Source organism: Thamnophis elegans, chromosome 15 (assembly GCF_009769535.1).
Source record: "Thamnophis elegans isolate rThaEle1 chromosome 15, rThaEle1.pri, whole genome shotgun sequence".
Lineage (NCBI taxonomy): Eukaryota > Metazoa > Chordata > Lepidosauria > Squamata > Colubridae > Thamnophis > Thamnophis elegans.
In genome coordinates this window covers 33,260,535-33,279,412 of record NC_045555.1, presented here as the reverse complement: position 1 = coordinate 33,279,412, position 18,878 = coordinate 33,260,535, and positions in this window count along the sequence as shown.

Sequence of the window (18,878 nt, the reverse complement as noted above, 5' to 3'; positions counted from 1 at the left end):
TTACATTTGTTCTGGCTGTAAGCTGCTCCTTTGTGTTCAGGTCTGGCCTCAGAAGGATAATGTAGCACTTGGGGATGAAGATGCAGCCCAGCAGACCAGCACTGGAGGCCAGGATGGAGAAGACCTGAACAGCCACCATGTATCTACCTTTGGTGCTCAGGTAGGTGGGCACAAAGGTCACCCAGACACTGCAGAAGACCAGCATGCTGAAGGTGATCAGCTTGGCTTCATTGAAGGCCCCAGGCAAATTCCTGGCCAGGAAAGCCACCGTGAAGCAGATGGCAGCCAGGAAGCCCATGTAGCTGAGGGTGACATAGAACATGACAACAGCCCCTTCGTTGCATTGAAGGATGATCTCTCCAGGCTGGGAGTGGAGGTCAGAGTCAGGGAAGGGGGGAGAAACTCCCAGCCAGATGGAACAGATGACAATTTGGACAGCAGAAGAAGAAAGGATGATGGAGTTGGCCAAGCTCTTCCCCAACCATCTCTTCATTCGGTTTCCTGGTTTTGTGGCCAGGAAAGCCAGCACCACTGTGATGGTTTTGGCCAAGAGAGAAGAAACAGCAACTGAGAAAATGATGCTGAAAACCGTTTGTCGGAGAAAGCAGGTGGCTGTCCTTGGTTGACCAATGAAGAGAAAAGGAGACAAGAAGCAAAGGAGGAGGGAGACCAGGAGGATGTAGGAGAGGTCCCGGTTGTTGGCTTTGACAAGGGGAGTTTCCCTGTATTTAATGAAAATGAATAACACAAGGCCTGACTTTAGGAACAAAAATACAGCAAAAGAGACCAGGATGATGCCCAGAAGTTCTTCATAAGACAGAAAGGTTATAACTTTGGGGATACATTGGACTCGCTCCTCATTTGGATATTTATCATCCGGACACTTGGTGCATTTTCCTGTATCTGAGAAAGCCAAAAAGCATTTTTCTTTAATATTCTGGTTTTTCTTTTACATTTCAAGAAATACCTTTTTTGGAAAATGCCTAATTCCAAGGGCATTTTGTTGCTTAACCATTCCACAGAGGGGAAAAGATAATATAATTTTCTAATAGCTTTATAGCTAAGGTATATAATATTGGATGATTTCTAGTACATTTTGAATAAACACACAAAAAAAGAGCTGAGCTTCAATGCAATGTTTTAATTTCCACTTTCTTCAAAATGCTCTGGATAAATCCATTTCCACCAGGCCTTCCTTTCCTCTGGTGTGGAATGGGACCTTCAGGCTCCTACCCTTGGCTGTGCCTCCTTCTCCTCCAGGCTCCCGCTTCCACGCAGAGGGGCAGAGGTCCATTGGCCAGGCTGAATGCCTGGGAGAGGGCCAACAGAGGAGGAAAACTGGAGGTAAATGAGGGAGCCTGGAGGAGAAGGAGGCCAAGGGTAGGCGTCTGAAGGTCGTAGAGACCCCTCTGGTGTCACCCACCTTTCCGAGTAGAGAAGGTCCCCTCCGGACAAGGAACACAATCGTAGCAGCAAAATGGCTCTCCTTCTCGAGCCCTCTTGACAAATCCAGGCTGACAATTTTCCACACATTTGGACTGAGGCAGAGGCTAAGGAGAAGAAAAGGAATGCCAAAGGAAAGATATTAGGACTCTCTGTCTATGGAAAATGGGGGTAGGCGTGGATATTAGAAAAGTAGATATGAAATCTCTGACTCCTTCCAAACATGTGTAGGAGATGCGACTCTGGCAGGTTCTTTCTTTAGTTCCTCCTTTTTGCTTCTGACATTTAGCATTGCAATAAAGGACTTTTCCACTTAATAAAGACTGGAGGGATGGAATTGAGTAAAGGTTTAAGCATTAAGTGACAAACAATCAGTTCCTCTTCATGGCTGTATTAAAATGCATTCCTCCACTCTTCATCTATCCATGGTTAGGCTGACCCCATATTAGATTTTGAATACATTTATTGTCAAAGATTTATTAAATTGTTATTTTATTAGACTTATTTAAGTAAAATAAAATGTGATTAAAAAAGAAGCTTCTGGAAAGGTTTCTTCTGGACTAGAGAAAGCCTTGCAAAGCTGCTCCCCTTTGACATGAGTTCAAAACAGTCTCCCAGTTAAGAGATAAAGGAAAAAATCCTCATAAATTATAGCTGCTGATGCTACCTAGTTGGGTAATGAAACGTCTGCATGAAAACAAGGAAGCTCAGAGAGCATCAAGGAACCCTCATATCAACCCTGAGCTACCAATATTCTCTTTTATTAAGAGGTTTCTGCATAGTTTCTAGAACTGTAGTGAGACTGAGGGGAGATCATGAGAAACTCTCCCTGAAAAAGATTAAGTCACAGATCTTTGGCTGCAACAGATGGGAGATGAGTGTGAGTCCTGGGTCAGAAGGAGATATGTCTAAGGCCCATCCAGTTATCCAAGAGAAAGTCCTTTGTGTTGAAGAACTATTATTATTATTTATTATTATTATTTATTTGTCTTGTATGCTGCCCACTCCCAGAGGACTCTGGGCGGCTCACAAAAGACAAGGGAAAGGGAGAAATGAGACAAGACAACATATTAAAAACAACCAACTTTCACAATTTCCGTGGAGGTAGATGCTTCTCAGCTCCCCCCAGCCTGCTGGAACAGCCAGGACTTGGTGGCTTTGCGGAAGGCCGGGAGGGTAGTAAGGGTCCGGATCTCAACAGGGAGCTCGTTCCAGAGGGCCGGAGCTGCAACAGAGAAGGCTCTCCCCTGGGGAGTCGCCAGCCGACATTGGCTGGCAGATGGAATCCGGAGGAGACCTAACCTGTGCGATCTAATTGGTCTGAGAGAGGTAATCAGCAGGAGGCGGTCTCACAGGTACCCAGGTCCGATGCCATGTAGGGCTTTATAGGTAGCGACCAACACCTTGAAGTGGATTTGGAGACTAATAGGTAGCCAGTGCAGCTCGTGGAGGATAGGTATAACGTGGGTGTACCTTGGTGCACCCACAATCGCTCGTGCGGCTGCATTCTGGACTAATTGGATTTTTCGAACATTCTTCAAGGGCAGCCCCATGTAGAGCGCATTACAATAATCCAGTCTTGAGGTCACAAGGGCATGAGTGACTGTCTGAAAGGCCTCCCGATCCAGGTAGGGTCGCAATTGGTGCACCAGGCGAACCTGGGCAAAGGTCCCCCTGGTCACAGCCGACAGATGGTGTTCTAGAGTCAGCTGTGGGTCCAGGAGGACTCCCAAATTGCGAACCCTCTCTGAGGGGCGTATAATTTCACCCCCCAGCCTGAGAGATGGAACAGTTAGACAATCTTTGGGAGGGAACATCAGAAGCCACTCGGTCTTGTCTGGATTGAGTGCCAACTTGTTTGCTCCCATCCAGACTCTAACAGCCTCCAGGCACTGGCACATCACTTCTACTGCTTCGCTGAGTTGGCCCGGGGCAGACAGATACAGCTGCGTATCGTCTGCATATTGGTGATACTTAATCCCGTGCCGCCGTATGATCTCACCCAGCAGCTTCATGTAGATGTTAAATAGGAGGGGGGACAGGACCGAACCCTGCAGCACCCCATACTTGAGGGGCCTTGGGGTCGATCTCTGCCCTCCGACCAACACTGACTGCGACCTGTCTGAGAGGTAGGAGGAGAATGACTGCGAAATGGTGCCTCCCACCCCCACCTCTCGCAACCGTCGCAGAAGGATACCATGGTCGATGGTATCGAAGGCCGCTGAGAGGTCAAGAAGCACAAGGATAGAGGGGTGACCCCTATCCCTGGCCCGCCAGAGATCATCGATCAGCGTGACCAGAGCAGTTTCCGTGCTGTAACCAGGCCTGAAACCCAACTGAAAAGAGTCTAGATAATCGGCTTCATCCAAGGACCTTCGGAGTTGCGAGGCCACCACTTTCTCAACAACCTTCCCAACAAAGGGAAGGTTGGAGACTGGACGGTAGTTGCTCAAAATGGCTGGGTCTAGAGACGGTTTCTTCAGGAGGGGTCTCACCAATGCATCCTTTAGGAGGGGTGGGAAGATTCCCTCCTGGAGAGAGGTGTTCACAATCGTCTGGATCCAGCCGCGTGTCACCTCCCTGCTGGTCGAGACCAGCCAGGAGGGACACGGGTCCAGTATACAAGTGGAGGCACTCACCACTCCCATGGCCTTGTCCACTTCATCAGGAGAAGCCCGTTGAAACTCAATCCATAAAGCATGCTCAAGACCCTCCCCCGGTACCTCGGCTGGTATCGTGCAATTGGAGTCCAGCTCTGTCCGAATCCGAGCGACTTTATCCATCAAATACTGAACAAATTCCTCAGCTCTACCCTGTAGAGGGTCACCTGCATCCCTCCCTTTCAAGAGGGAGTGGGTTATTCTAAACAAGGCGGCTGGGCGCGATTCGGCGGATGCAATAAGGGCGGCAAAATGCAAACATTTCGCCGCCCGTATTGCCACGAGATAAGCTCTAATAAAGGCTCTCATCAGTGCTCGGTCTGACTCAGATTTACTGGCCCTCCAGCGGCGCTCTAGGCGTCTCTTTTGGCGCTTCATCTCCTGGAGTTCCTCGGTGAACCAAGGAGCCCTCCTGGATCCGCCGCCTCGGAGAGGTCGCAAAGGTGCAATCCGGTTTAGAGCCCCCACCACCGCTGTATTCCAAGCAGCGACTAAGGACTCCACCGGATTGTGGACGATAGTGTCAGGTATTTCTCCAAGCACCGTCTGAAACCCCATTGGGTCCATCAGGCGCCTGGGGCGGAACCACCTAATCGGTTCCTCCTCCCTACAGTGGGGGATTGGCTTCCGAAAGTCAAGCCTCAGCAGGAAGTGATCGGACCATGACAAGGGCAAGGTTTGCAATAGGGAGACTCCAACTGGCATGGAAAGACAGACCCACATTTCATATTGGTTAAATTGGGAGACTCAATGCCAGAGGCATTGGTGGGATTCAGCCAGTTTGTACTACTTTGGGAGATCCGGTTATTAACTTTCTGAGCAGTTTGGTGAACTGGTTGTTGGAAGAAATCATTAGGGTAGAGAACCAGTTGTTAAATTATTTCAATCCCACCACTGCCCAAAGAGACTGAAGGTGGCTAACATTCTAGATAAATAAGGGATTTTCAGCTGAAGGGCCAAAGGCCAAATCTAAGTAGAATTTCCTGTCACAATCTCTCTCCTTACTTCTGATATCAGGAAGGTCTTTTCCTTGAATCAAAGTCGTGTTTCAGTGTTTCTGGGTCAAGGGATTATCTCACTGGTCATTTTATGGGAACTGAAAGTCTTGGACCTCCTTCCTAGGGGCAGAAGGCCAATTGCTCCCCCCCCCCCAAGTTGGGTGAAAGACAGATATGGCTAATTTTGACCAGGGCTGGACCACTGAAAACTATCACAGACCTTGGACCTGCCCTTTCAGGGAGCCATTTCCCAATGGCCTTTCCCTAAGCAGGACAAGAGGAAGCTTCTCTCCCAATGGAACCACCAGGAGCTCCATCCAGCCGTGATCCAATCTCATTTAGTCAGTGGTGAATTAAGGCTCACTGGTGCCCTAAGCACTGACCAATCTTGGTGTCCATGTCCTTTGCACATACTTTGCACAAATGAAGTCTTTCTCAACTTTGTGGTGCCCCCTTTGGGCCTGGTGCCCTTAAGCACATGCTTAGTCTGCTTAATGGTTAGTACACCACTGCATTCAGTCCACGCCTGAATTCAGGGTCTGCTTTGCTCTTTGAGGACAAGGAAGAAGCCAACCTGAAGCTATTAACAACACAATCTCCAGCACTACTCAAAATTTCTGCTACCAGTTCTCCAGAACTGGTCAGAGCCTGCTGAATACCACCTCTGGATACAGACAGACAGACAGACAGACAGACAGACAGACAGACAGACAAATAGTGATAGTGACAGAGAGAGGCAGAGAACGAGACAGATGGAGATGGGGGAATGGAATGGACACTGCACGCTGCTGGCTCATGTTTAACTGATCGTCCACTAGGACTCACAGTTTTTGTTCGTTTTTGAGCCAGGTCTCACCTAATTTGTACTTATACCTTTGATTTTGCCTGTCTGGAGACTAAACCTCCGGTACTTCTCTACGATTCCAGAGCGCTACTCATGATGATTGAGCAATGCGTGGAGCCTCTATCGGATCGGATCACCATCTGGTCAGGGCAAAATTCCGACTGCACCTAAAGGCACCCAATACTACTAAGCCCACAGATACCCTCGACTACGCAAATTTATCCGACCCCAACAGCCAAGCCAAATTTCAACTTTTGCTACAGAACAGATTTTCTCCTCTGTTAGCGGACAACATTGACGAAAACTGGAACTCAACAAAAAACTCCATCATTGATTCACTTAATGAAATCTGCCCAAAAAAACGACGGAAAATAAAACCTTGGATTTCGACTAATACCCTAAATCTTGTCGAACAATGCGCAAAAATAAAGAACATTGACCACAAACTATACCTTTACCTTAACAGGCAAATTAAAAGGCAGCTTAAGGTGGATAAGGAGGCCTGGTGGAACGCAAAAGCCCAAGAAATGGAACTGGCCAGCAAAAACCACGACTCACGCTTACTCTACAGCATCCTGCGAAGCTGCAATGGAAAATTTAAAGCAACGAGCTCAAACCTCAAAGATCATCTCGGAAACCCCATAAAATCACTAATGGGTAAACTGGATAGGTGGAAAGAACACTTTAGCCAATTACTGAATCGCCCCCACCCCACCAGCCTAGACCAACGTCTGATGGAGAATGCGGACTTACAATTACCAAGCGCAATTAACAACCACCCTCCGACAGAGGAGGAAATCCGTGCTGCAATTAAAAGACTTAAGAACCGGAAGGCACCTGGGGTAGACAATATCCCTGCTGAAGCTTTGAAAGCGGGAGGAGAACCGATAGTAAAACAATTGAAATGTATATACTCTGCCATCTGGGACCAAAGAGTCATGCCTCAAGACTTCAAAGACTCGATTATTGTACCAATCCACAAAAAGGGAGACCCAGCCGATTGCAAAAACTATAGAGGAATAAGTTTGCTATCAACATCCGGCAAGCTCTTAACCTCTATAATCCGATCCAGACTACTGAAAGTCAGAGAAACTAATTGCAGGGAAGAGCAAGCCGGTTTCAGACCAGGAAGAGGTTGCACAGACCAAATATTTACCCTGAGACAACTAGCCGAATCACGCCTGCGTTACAAAAAGGACACTTTTTTAGTATTTGTGGATTTTTCATGCGCCTTCGATAGCATAGACCATTCATCGTTGTGGTGCGCCCTTAAAGCTGAATCAATCCCCTATGCTACACTCAACGTGCTTAAAGCTTTTTACGAAGGTGGAATGAGCTGGACAAAATACCTGGGAAATGTGTCCCCACCATTCTCAATAACTACCGGCGTCAAACAAGGCTGTATTATTTCACCAATGCTCTTCAATATAACCATGGATTGGATCCTCAGACAAACTTTTAAAGACACACCAGGCGTTCAAATCGGGGCTCAGCTGTCTCTCACGGACTTGGTGTATGCTGATGACATCGTCTTCTTTGCTGAAACAGCCCAAACCGCCCAAAATACCCTGGATGCATTACAAGCAAATGCTAACAAGCTCGGCCTGGTGATAAATGGTGCAAAAACCAAATTCATTTTCACGGGCACTCAACCAGCTCAACTGCACCTCGAAGGCAACCCTATCGAAAGAGTAGACACGTTTAAATATTTGGGGTCGATCATCGACAGCCAACGTGTAGTGGCTACAAATGACATCAAAAGCCGCATTGGCAATGCTACAGCCGCATTCGCCTCTTTAAGGAAGTGCCTGTGGAGCCAAAATGACGTGACGATTGCGACCAAGATGAGGATATTTAATGCTTCCATCCGCACAATCTTACTGTACGGCTCGGAATCGTGGACTTTACTTAAAAGCGACCTGAACCTATTAGAACGATTCCAGCTAAGATGCCTGCGCAACATTCTGCACATAACTCTACGGGACCGATGGAAAAACAAAACGGTATTGCAGCTGTGTAAAAACCAAACTACAATTGAACTTTACCTAAGAAGACAACGACTTAGATGGTTTGGACACGTTTGCCGTATGGACAATAGCCGATTACCTTACCGATCGATTAACTCGCTGCGACCAGATGGGTGGAAAATCGCACGAAATGCCCCAAAGAAAACGTGGATATCCCAAGTGGCTCACGATCTTCAACCACTCCATTTCTCGATAACCGATGCCCAACAAGCCGCCCTAAATCGGAAACAATGGCGTGCTGTAATCCGTGAGGTCCTGCCTCTGGCCTTCACAATGCAACGGTCACTGCCTTATGGACGTTGACATTTACGAAGATTAAGTCCAAAGTAAGTCCAACTTCTCTGGTGCTCCAGGATTTTTGAAAGATATGGTACAATGGTTCTGAGATGACATCTGACAGCTCTGGGATGTAATCTGTCAAGTCCCAGTGATTTATATTCATCAAGGTAAGAAAGCTTCTCTCTTACCATTTTCTTATTTTTATTTCTAGTTTGTCATTTACCGTTGCTTTTTTGATAGATGGGGCTATAATTTATTTTTGCATGAAGATCAATGCAAAGAATGAGTTGAGCAGCTCTGCTTTCTCTCTGCTGCCTTTTACTTCCTTGCCATCTTCTCTCTTAAGTGGACCAACTGTTTCCTTGATATTTTTTCTTGTTATTAATATCTTGGAAGGAACTTTTTTTAAAAGGTCTGTTCGTTCTGAGACTCTGCTTTCCTGGTTTCGTCTTTGCACATTCTGGCTCTCTGCTGATATTTCACTTGCTGCACTCTAACAGATTTAACAGATTAAGAGGCTTGGTCCACATGAAATGGGTCCTAAATCTTTGGGGGGGGAGGGGGAAAACACCAAAAATTCTCCCACCTTGTTGAACAACTTTAGCCGCGAAAGAACTCCTTGGTCGATAGTAAGTCTCTGTCTTTCCCAAGTCCCCATATAGTGTCTGATGGAATCCTCCTTGGGGATAATCAACTGGCTCAGGATTATCAGATCTGCTGCTACATCTCCATTTTGATCCAAGTACAGTTTCCTATCAGAAATATTGCAAAACTCATTCTTCTGCAGGAAAGGATGGAACTAGGACGAAAACATCCAGGAAGTTTAAAATCTGAAAGCTTTTTTTTTTAAAAAAAAAAAATCCCATTTAGCTTTTATATGCTTGTATCTTCCTTTTACAGATTTCTAACATCAAAGTATTCTTATTTAGAAAAAAATAGATTTTACTGTTATCTTCATAAATTAAAAAACAGTCAGCAAAATTCCTCAACCACATATTGGCAAAATATATATTAACAGAATATAATTCATGCAATAGGTAAGTTATAGTGGACACTCTAGAGCAGATGACAAATAAAATGAATCATAGAAAAAAAAGATTCATAAATAAACGCCTAGAAAACATCAAGTTGTTTATGGGAAACCATTAATTTAGTGACTGTATAAAGTTACAAGGGCACTGAAAAAAGTGACCTATGATAGTTTCCTCCACAATCATGGCAGCATCTCCAGGGGATCAAAATCAGAATTCTTGGCATCCACTTATGAAGGTTACAACAGCAAAATCAATAGGGAAGCCAGATTCACTTAACAACCATGTTTCTGACTTAACAACTGCAATGATTCACAAGAAAAGGCAAGAAAGGTCATAAAATAGAGCAAAACCCACTTAACAGCTGTCTTGCTTAGCAACAGAAATGCTGAGCTTAGTTGTGGTCGTAAATCCCGTCCTGTCTCTTCCGATAACTGGAAGAAATTGCCCAGAACCTCCAGATCTTCTCAATGTTGTTCCAGAGGGAGGGAAATGGGGGGATGAATTCAGTCAGAAGGGAGGAGATTCTGGCTGAAGGAGAGGAAAAACACCCTGAAAAGATGAGCCATTTCAGAGCTGAGCCCGTAAAGCAGAGAAGTTCAGCCTCCCCTTCACTGAGGATGCAAAGACTGAGCAGCCATCAGTCAGAGAAGCTTTGACTGGGATTCCTGCAGAGAGGAGGGTTGGGCTGGATGACCTCAGTGTGTCCTTCAAAGCTACTGATATATAATTCTACTCTGCTAATCACAAACCCATAAAGACATGAATGTATTTAAAAATGCATACATGCTTTTAAAATTAGCAGTGTTTGAAACCAAAATTTATCTCTTGTGGTGCTTGGTGCCTAGAAGATTATGTCTCAAGCAATTAGATTGGCCCAAGTGTTGACCTTCTGAAGGACAATGTGGTTGAGAAGGTTCCCCTTCTTCTCCTCTGGGTTCCTTCCGCAAAGGAACTCCATATTGTTAGAAATAGGAAATAAAGCAAGGAAGGCAATCTGGTACCAAAAAGTAGCAAAAGTTTATTAACGTGTAAGTTTTGGAGATGTGCTTAAGTCAGCAAAGAGCCAAGAGAAGAACTTAAGTGGAGGCTTGAGAAAGAATCAGCATTTAATTTGATCAAAGCAAAGAGCTGGGCCCAAACATGTACAAAAGAGACATGTAAGGAAGGCCACACCTTAGAGAAGGCATGGCCTCCTTTTATACCTTTAGAGACATCAGCTTAGTACCCAATACTCCCCCCCCCCGGGCCATGCCTTCCTTGTAGCCCTGCATGGGCTGTGCAGCAGGGAACAGGGGGTGGGGTGAGTGATTAGCAACACAGACCAAAGGTGTAAGTTTGTACCTTCTCCAATTCCGACCATCCTTGAGCTCTACGAGATAAGAGTGAGGCCCGGTGGCAGGAATCCACAGAGTTCCCCCAGTGTAGTTGTGGGTGTAAACTGAATCCCCTATGCTAAAGTTCTGAATTTTGCTTGTGGAGTCAGGGGGCAACGCTGCAGAATAGTTTGGGTGTAGCTGGTCTAAGTGGGACCTTAGCCAGCGACCCATGAGAAGCTCGGCGGGGTTTCTCCCTGTAGTGGCACTTGGCGTGATGTGTTGAATTAGCAAATAGTGGTCAACCCATGTTTGCCAATCTCCCGGGCCCATCCTGGATAGGGCCTCTTTTGCAGATCTCACCATTCTCTCCGCCTGACCATTGGAGGCTGGATGGAATGGCGTGACCAGGGCATGTCTGATTCCCTGTGCTGCTAAGAAGGTCTCGAATTGCATGGCCGTGAATTGGGGCCTGTTGTCAGACACCAGGACATTAGGCAGGCCACGTACGGAGACTTTAACTCTGTAGTACCTTGATGACCGCTTCTGCCATAGTGAAGGTCATCAGGGCTACTCTAGCCATTACGAGTAGGCATCCACAACTACGAGGAAGTCTGGCCATGAACTGGGTCAGCAAAATCAATGTGCACCCTAGACCACAGTGCTTGAGGTGGCTTCCACTCCTTAGTGGGCGCCTCTGGGGAAGCTGGTCTAGACTTCTGGCAGGGTGTGCAGGTAGCCACCCATTCTTCAATCTCCCTGTCCATGTTAGGCCACCACACATAACTCCTGGCCAAAGCCTTCATCCTGACAACTCCAGGATTCCCTACATGTAAAGCCTCTAATACTGAAATGAACAGTTTGGGTGGAACAATGACCCAGTCCCCCCACAGCAAATAGCCATTAACAACAGACAATTCATCTCTATTATAATAGTACATTTTGAAATCAGACCCAACAGGCCCCTTGGGCCACCCCTCCACACCCAGTTTACCAGTTTGATCGTGGAGTCTCTTGCAGAGTGGAGGGCAACATCACTAAATGAGATGGGACCAGTCTCTAAGCAGTCAATACAAAGGACTGGTATCTCGGGGGTAGGGTCTGCCAGTAGCTCGTCGGCACTCTCATTGATACCGGTCACTTCTGGGCCCAGGGCTTTGAACCAGTCAAGCCCCAGGAGGCTCTGCAGGTCATTGCTGACCACCGTCACTGGGAGCTGCTGCTGAAGTTGTTAAAGTTCACCCGGAAGGTGCCCTGGCCCACGATGGGAACTCGGTTTCCCTGGTAATCACGAAGGAAGATGTCAGGGGCACATAGATGCTGCTTCTTCAGGCTAGGGATAGCCTGCTTTTGTGTAGACCATGGCATGATGGTCAATGATGACCCCTTGTTGATCTCCATCTCGCATGGAGAGCCCTCAATGAGGACTGTGACCTTCAGCATTTTTGGCTGCCTAGTGCACACTTGGCCGATTGAGATGTGGTGGGTGACTCTGGTGTCGCCCTCTGAGCGCCATGGTAGTGGCTGCCATGCCCCTTGGTTGGGCCTCTGCTGGAGGTTAGGTCAGCTTCTTGGCTGCCAGGTCATCGTGGGGTGATCGCTTCTGCATACCTTGGCGATTTGTCTCTTTCACTCGCAGTGCTGGCAGATAGCATTGTGGAAATGGCAAAACATTCTGGTATGGTATCCTCCACAGCTAGCACAAGGTGGGAGACACAGTTTGAATTTGCGCTCCAGTTTGGTGCGGCTACTGCCCATGCAGCAGCTGTCATCTTCGTCTTCTGAGTTCTTGGCCTCTGCAGCCCTGTGATATCCATGTGCGCTCTTCCGCGCATCTTGTGGAGTGCTTTGGTGCTGCAGTGTTTCTGAAGATTTAACAGCCAATTCTGATGCCCTGGCTTCGTCCAAGGCAATTTGTGAGGTCAGAGTGCGGTCAGATTTGGCAAGTAACCTCCTCTGTAAATTAATGTCCTGCACACTGCATATGATGTGGTCAAGAATAAGTTCATCTATGTCTCGGAACTCACCGTACGCTGCAGCCTTTCGTAGTGCCGCAATGTACTCGTTGATCAATTTGCCTTCTTTCTGGTTGCGAATATTAAATTCATGCTGGCGGATGTACTCAGATAGCTTGGGAGCATAGTGGGTCCTTAGCATCTGCTGGAGCACGGACCAAGCGACCGATTGTAGCGGTGTTGGTTCTGACAGGTCTTTGGCAGCTTTGAACACTTCCCGTCCACAATAACCAAGGAACATGTTCTTCTTGTGGCCTTCAGAAAGGCCCATGAGGTCATTGGCTTTGAGGAAGCAGTCGAACCTGAGCATATATGAGTCCCAGTGTTCGGTGACTGGGTCATATGGAGTCAGTGGGGCGTGCATGGCCATTTTGTTTTCTGGGGGCGTTTTGAGTTTGCCGCTCAAAAATGGCTGCTCGAAGCAGCACTGAGCTCCGGGCTGGATGTACGTGCTGGATTGCTATGCTCTTTTTGGTTCACCTAGTTGCCTTCCAATCCCACCCTCGTCGCCAATGTTAGATCGGTTAATGGAAAGGCACACTCAGGCTAAAGGCAACAACAGCTCTTTATTATAACACAACAAGTAAGAACAATCCAGCGAAGGTTGAGTCTGACAGCAGCCCTTTTATAGGGAGCAGTCAGACCCTTCGACCAATGAGATTAAACCTCTGTTCCCACCAGAACAGAGGGTGGAAACCATTATAACTGAAGCTAGTATCTAACATCACCAACTTTCCGTCTTTCTTTTGTGTAAATCGGTTATATTTTTAAATGTGCCAGTTAAGCTATTGCTCAGAAAGCACCTCCCCCTTTTCTTTCTAGACTTTTCTCAATCACTTTGTTGACTGTAAGAACAAGATGGTTTTCACGAGCTTTTCAAAAAGTTCCTTAACTTCCCAGTTCCTTATTTTCTCTATTTATTATGCAGAAGCTATAATGAAACTTTATTTTAGAAGCAATACTTCATATTACACAATATTGGGAGCCCATACCTGCCACAGCTGCAGCCTTGGAGCCCCCAAGATCTTTTCGCCCTCCTTCCTTCCCCTCCTCCTCAATCTGGAGGAATAGGCAGCGTTCATGGCCTGGGCCAAAGTCTGAATAAAACTGTATAAATGGGAGTGATTTCTGATCCGGACACAGTTCCTTTTCTCCTGGGTCTCCAATGGGGCTTTCTGGGTGCATCTTCTGCGGCCTTTGACAGAAAAGACGTTCTTTGAAAGAGAACAGTGAAAATAAGGATCTTGAAATGGATCTTCCACAAAGAAATTGGATTCAAAGGCAGAATCTTTTGGCCTTTCTTTTGGCAGAAAAGCAAAGGTCCAAAAACTATGCATGTATTTAACAAGTCTGTGCTTGTGCTTTTTAAACTGAAATCCTCCCAAAGCTGTACTGATCCAGACTTTCCCTTCAATGGGTCCTGGGAGGCGCATAAGTGTTAAATGGAAAGGAACAATTCTGTCCGTAACGGGAACATGATCCATGAAGTGAACATAGACATTGACTTGTCTCCACTTAGAGAGGGCCTCCCTGAAGGGCGCTGTATATCCAATTCTTGAGAAAAGTTGTGATATAACCACACAAATTCCACTCCTGACAAGCATGGGAGTGAAAGTCCTCATGAAATTCTCTCCCTTTTCTGTGCCTGAAGCAAAGAGGCCAATGAAGGTCCAGCTGAAATGGAGGAGCAGCTGGACAATTGCTGGGTACAGGAATCCTTCTTTGGGGACCATCTGGTGGAAAAAGGGGAATTTGCTTTTATCACTCAGAGTCTCTGAAACAATGTTATCGGTGATCTGAAAAAAGTAAGGAAGAAAGCAGTGTTACATTGGGGGGAGGGGTCAGATAAAGTCTGAAACTTTATTTTTTTAATAAATTCAACTTGGTATTGATGAACAAATTAGCAATTATGCCATAGCAAGAAATAGAATATTAAGCACAGAGTATTAACAACACTATATGAAAATGGAATACACAAATTAAATAAAAAAAGATTGTAATCAGACCCACATGTCTATGTACAATCTTAGTCATCCAGGTCATGGTTCTCCCAAAGATGCTTTTTTCAAGAGGCAACTGGACTTTTTGTTTTTTCTTTGAAGAAATTTCGCTTCTAATCCAAGAAGCTTCTTCAGCTCTGGAAGAGAAGCAAAATGTCTTCAAAGAAAAACCAGAAAGTCCAGTGGCCTCTTGAAAAAGCACCTTTGGGACAATCAGACACACATATGCAAATGTCAAGTGAATGCTTTTTCCAATAAAGGGCTGTATTATATGTAAATGTTTAATTCTGATTGAACAGCAAATCTATCCCAATAGGTTATTTGTCTAATGTGCAAGCCAAGACTCTGAGCTCTTTCTTTCTTATGCAGTTGACATTCAATATTCCAAATGCTTGTTGAAGCAATATTTTGACTTTTGTTTTTATTTCTGTCTCACCTAGTTATACAAGAGATAGGGAGACCACAGCTCCTAATATGATTTCTCAAACTACAAGACATAGTAAAAAGCATCTGGTCTTAAGCATTTCTTAAAAGTAGATAGATGCAACCTCAGATGAACAACAACAATGGACATATTACATCCTGTCATCATGTATTTTACAGAAAGAGATCCAAAATGGAGAAGCTAGGTGTGAAAGGCCAAGGACACACTTACTGCTTCCATAGGTGTGAAGAGACTAAGAGGGAGCTCGGTGCTGCTGATCAAGGGACCTTCATTCATCCATCATCACAAGTGTGGCTACCTCTATAAAAGCTAAAGTTTCAGGATTTTGCTGGTCTCCAGCACTGAGGTGTGTGTTAACACAATGCCAAAAGGTAAAGAACCCAGCAGTGATCCTAGAGAAGCCATTGTTGCTGCCTATCAATCTGGGAAAGGTTTACAAGGCCATTTCCAAACAATTTAACATCCATCATTCTATAGTGAAGAAGATTATTTAGAAGGGGGAAACATTCAAGGCAGCTGCCAACCTTCCCAGGAAGGACCATTGCAGGAAGTTCACCCAAGATCAGACCATGCAATACTCAGAGACATGACAAACAACCCCAAGAGTTCCACCTCAGACTCCACAGGCCTCAGTGAGCCTGTTAAATGTTCCAGTTCAAGACAGCAGAATCAGAAAAAGACTGAATAGTTTTGATTTGTTGGGAAGGGTTGCCAGGAGGAAATTGCTCTCTAAAAAGAACATGCCAGCATGGCTGAGGTTGGCCATGTTGCCTTTGAACAGACCACAAGACTTCTGGAACATTCTCCTTTGGACAGACAAGACCAGAGTGAAGAAGTTTAGCCATAATGCACAGAGCCACATTTGGTGAAAACCACACACAGCATATCAGCACCAACATGCCACACCAACCGTCAACCACAGGGATGGAGGGGTGATGATTTTGGCTTCTTTTGCAGCCAGAGGACCTGGGACCCTGTGATCATTGACACGGCCATGAAGTCCTCTGGGTACCAAAGTGTTCTAGAGCCCAAGGTAAGGCCATCTATCTGACGGCTGAAGCTTGGGGGACTTTGGGTCATGCAAGAGGCTGATGACCCCAAGCAGACCAGGAAGTGGCTGAAAAAAGAAAGAATCTAGATGTTGCAATCGCCCAGTCAGAGTCCAGACCCCACCCCAATTGAAATATCGTGGTGAGACCTCAAGAGGGCTGTGTAGAAACAAACCCCACAAACCTCAATGAACTGAAGCCATATTGTAGAGAAGGGGTGGGGGGCAAAAATTTTACGTACGTACAAAACGCCCTCTCTTAGTGAACCGGTAGTAAACTGGTTAGGAACCCACCACTGGTCCTACCATTGCATGGCAGGGTGAGCTCCCATCACTTGCCTCAGCTTCTGCCCACCTAGCAGTTTGAAAACATGTGACAACAATAGTAGATAAATAGGCACCACTTTGGTGGAAAATATGGTATGTTTTGTGCAGATGGTTGGGCCCCTGCCAGTGCTGGACTTGCTCGGATGTGACAGCCAAATGCAAGGTGACATCAGTGGTGAGAGAAGCTCACATGATGATGCCACAGGACACCTCTCATCCTTCTGGTGCGGAGCTAATTCACCCCTTGTGTTGAACCCTGGAGACGCTCATGAGCACAAACTGAACGGACTAGCACTCTACGGCAGATACTATGTACAAACAAATACTATGTACTAACATTGTAGTTCCTAGCTAATTATGCCTTTGCCATATGCTAAATAAATAAACAATTTAGCACTTTAGCCATGTACTGAGATCCTTCCTTAGACCTGGTATGTCAATATCTAGACTGAATAACAATGATTCAAATATGCACCTTTCTGTGTTACCCCTTGGTAAGTATAGAATCTATAGATCTATACTATAGATCCTTCTTCTCATGGCTCGATAAAGTTGAAACCTCCCTTTCAAACAAGGGCTTTGAGAAAGAGCTGGGATCAGGATCAACAGTCTGACCTCCATTTTAAGGGTAATCAATTTCCTCCACCATATCTTTCTGCTGTGTCAAATGCTGCACTAACATCTATACAGCCAAAAAAAAACTGGTTTACCCAACTGACATATTATGTAATTAGATATTTCAAAACAAATATGTTGTGGATATTAGATTATTAATGCATTGATTAATTATTATGATTTTATAAAACTTTTTAAAAAAACCTTCTATTTCTTCTTCTGCAATTAATGCACTTTTGTTCTACTCAATCTCAAGTTTAGAGGAACATGGCAAATATTTTAGCCACAAACCAAACTAACTGGCCTGTAATTGCTACGAACTTTTTTATTCCATACACACACACATACACACACACACACACACGTATATACATAGATATACATAACCATACACATATATATATACATACCCACACACATGCTGCAGGTGTTATTTCTATGTGAAAATGAACATGCCAATATTTCACCCAACTAGGGATGTTTTTTTGAAATGGAATAGCCAGGAGAAAGTCCTCTTCAAGGACCTTATTGCATTTCCGGCCTTTTATGAAGAATTTGAACAAGAACATAATAGAAGAAAGCTATAATCGACACATTCACTAACATGGAGAAAATCAGCTCTTGAATTACATGAAGAAGATAAGGTTGTATCTATTGCTCACCCTCCAACACCCACCACTCACTTTATCAGAGAGAAAAACACACACAAACCTGTGGAACTTTGTAAAGTGCTGCTAATGTTGATGCCTGGATAGAGATGTCACTGTTAGCTGCATCAAAAAGAGCCAGAAGGTTCTCCTTCCTTCCACAGCCGTAGTTGGGGACATTGACTTCTCCAGTGGAGAGAATGTCCAACAAGGCATCAGAAGTGTGTAAAGTGTCCAAATAGTTGTCATGGAGGTTGTAACCAAGTGTGAGATTGTGCAGCAGCTGGGGGTTCTTGTTGACCATTTGAATATTGAAAATTAATCGTAGAGTGTTTAAAAAACCAAAAGAATCCTTACTGTAAAAAAATGTTCATGTTATTCTCATCAACACTAACAAGTAACTTTTAAAAAGAATTTATTCCTTTTTGCTTCCACAAGCCTACTGAGTCTTAAGCCAATATTGATCCAAAATCAATAATCACTTATAGAAATCTGGGAATGGGCTGGGCAGAGGCAACTACAACTGTTTCAATCACTCATTTAAACAAAATGAATTCAAGTGTGAATCAATTGAGAATTGAACTGGGATAGAAAAATCATCTGTATTGCCTTCAGGTTTTTATAACCCCATCTTTAGATTTGAATCTTCCACAAAATAAGAAAAAATAGGCAAGCTAGGGAAATCAGAATCATTCAGGAAATTAGAGAGTTTATGTAATATAAAAGTAAGTGACATAAGAAAAGAAAAGAAGGAGAGTGTTAGGACTGAATGACTTACGGAGATGGACTAGAAGGAGCACTGTTGAAAGGCAACGTTATAGGCAATATTAGTGTTTCAGTTGTTACTATAGCAATGAGATGGTCTCCTGGCCTATAATAGCTCCATGGATTGTTGCCATCCTGGTGCTCCAGACTCAGTAGGCATTTCATTCCAAGCTTCCCAGAGACTGACTGGGACACCAGCAGCATCAGAAGCAGAAGCAGGAGGTTCATAATTCATGGAGCTTTATTAATCCTTTTTCTGTTTCTGACACCAACAGCAGGAACATTTGGAAGAATTCAAAGCATTCTCACAAGATGGAAATGCCAGCAACTTTCCTAATACAGAGAAACACTCAGCTTCACCTGGAAAGGAGAGAGAGGTACAATCAAGAGCACAGATCCTGCCTTTCCCTAAACTTGT